This window comes from Macrotis lagotis, chromosome X (genome assembly GCF_037893015.1).
Source record: "Macrotis lagotis isolate mMagLag1 chromosome X, bilby.v1.9.chrom.fasta, whole genome shotgun sequence".
In the NCBI taxonomy this organism is placed as follows: Eukaryota; Metazoa; Chordata; class Mammalia; order Peramelemorphia; family Peramelidae; genus Macrotis; species Macrotis lagotis.
In genome coordinates this window covers 538,653,917-538,655,948 of record NC_133666.1, presented here as the reverse complement: position 1 = coordinate 538,655,948, position 2,032 = coordinate 538,653,917, and the positions used below count along the sequence as shown (strand labels likewise).

At 34.0% G+C, this 2,032-nt stretch overlaps 1 non-coding gene across 1 annotated transcript; it reads left to right on the top strand.

Moving 5' to 3' along the window:
• Positions 1–433: 433 nt before the first annotated feature.
• On the top strand, positions 434–540 carry LOC141503586 (U6 spliceosomal RNA). The gene has a single exon (XR_012472932.1). It is a non-coding gene; the product is annotated as a U6 spliceosomal RNA (small nuclear RNA).
• Positions 541–2,032: the final 1,492 nt, after the last annotated feature.

The following is a 2,032-nucleotide window of genomic DNA, read 5'->3' as shown; positions in this document are numbered from 1 at the left end:
AATCTGATTTTATATGTGTAAGAAGTGTTTTGCAATTACTTTCATAAAATTTCTGAGTCTGCCTTGGCAAGTAGACTCCCAAGTATTTTATACTGTCTGAAGTTGCTTTGAATGGGATTTTTCTTTCTAGCTCTTTCTGCTTATCTCTTGATAGTAATAAACAGAAATATTAAGCATTTATGAGGGTTTATTTTATATCCTACTACTTTGCTAAAGTTGCTAATTGTTTCTAGTAGTTCTTTAGATAAATTTTTGGGATTCTCTAGGTTATCTGTAAGGAGTGAGAGCTTTGTTTCTTCCTTTCCAATTCTACTTCCTTCAATTTATTTTTCTTCTCTTATTGTTGAAGCTAACATTTCTAATGCAATATTGAATAGTAGTGGTGATAATGGACATCCTTGTTTCACCCCTGATCTTACTGAGAATGCCTCTAGTGCTCGCTTCAGCAGCACATATACTAAAATTGGAAAGATACAGAGAAGATTAGCATGGCCCTTGCACAAGAATGACATGCAAATTCGTGAAGTGTTCCATATTTTATCAAAGTAACCTCAGACAATATAAAATACCTGGGAGTCTATTTCCCAAGACAGACTCAGAAACTTTTTGAAAATAATTACAAAACACTTCTCACACAAATTAAATCAGATTTAAATAACTGGGCAAATATCAACTTCTCATGGATAGGTAGAGCTGATATAATAAAAATGACAATTCCACCAAAACTAAACTACCTGATTAGTGCCCTACCAATCAAAATTACAAAAAATTACTTTAATGAATTAGAAAAAAAATTGTAAGTAAATTCACATGGAGAAATAAAAAGTCAAGAATTTCCGGGAATTTAATGAAAAAAAGTGCAAAAGAAGGGGCCTTAGTCCTACCTGATCTAAAATTATATTATGAAGCATCAGTTATCAAAACTGTTTGGTATTGGTTAAGAAATAGAGTGCTGGACCAGTGGAATAGACTAGGTACAAAAAAAGGAGATGATTATAGTAATCTGCTGTTTGATAAACCCAAAGAGTCCAGCTATTGGGATAAAAACTCTCTCTTTGATAAAAACTGCTGGGAAAATTGGAAGTTAGTATGGAAGAAACTTAGATTAGATCAACACCTAACACCCTTTACCAAGATAAGATCCAAATGTATACAGGATTTAGACATAAAAAACAATACGATAAGCAAATTAGAAGATCAAGGACTAGTTTACCCATCAGATCTATGGAAAGGGGAGCAGTTTATGACTAAGGAAGAGATGGAGAACATCACCAAAAACAATCTAGATTATTTCGATTACATTAAATTAAAAATCTTTTGCACAGATAAAACCACTGCAACCAAGATCAAAAGAATGTAGTAAATTGGGAAACAATCTTTAAAACTAATGATTCTGACAAAGGACTCATTTCTAAAATATACAGAACACTGAGTCATATTTTTTTTTAAAAAAAAAGCCATTCCCCAAATGACAAATGGTCAAAGGATATGCAAAGGCAATTTACAGATGAGGAGATCAAAGCAATCCATAGCTATATGAAAAATTGCTCTAAATCATTAATTATTAGAGAAATGCAAATCAAAACTTCTCTGAGGTACCACCTCACGCCTCTCAGACTGGCCAATATGACTAGAAAGGATAATGATCATTGTTGGAAGGGTTGTACTATTATACTGTTGATGGAGCTGTGAACTCATCCAACCTTTCTGGAGAGAAATTTGGAACTACACCCAAAGGGCAACAAAAATGAGCATACCCTTTGACCCAGCAATACCACTACTGGGTCTATACCCTGAAGAGATCATGAGAAAGGGTAAAAACATCACTTGTACAAAAATATTCATAGCAGCCCTGTTTGTGATGGCAAAGAATTGGACATCAAGTAAATGTCCTTCATTTGGGGAATGGCTTAGCAAACTGTGGTATATATATATGTCATGGAACACTATTGTTCTATTAGAAACAAAGAGGGATGGGAATTCAGGGAAGCCTGGAGGAATTTGCTTGAACTGCTGAGTGAGATGAGCAGAA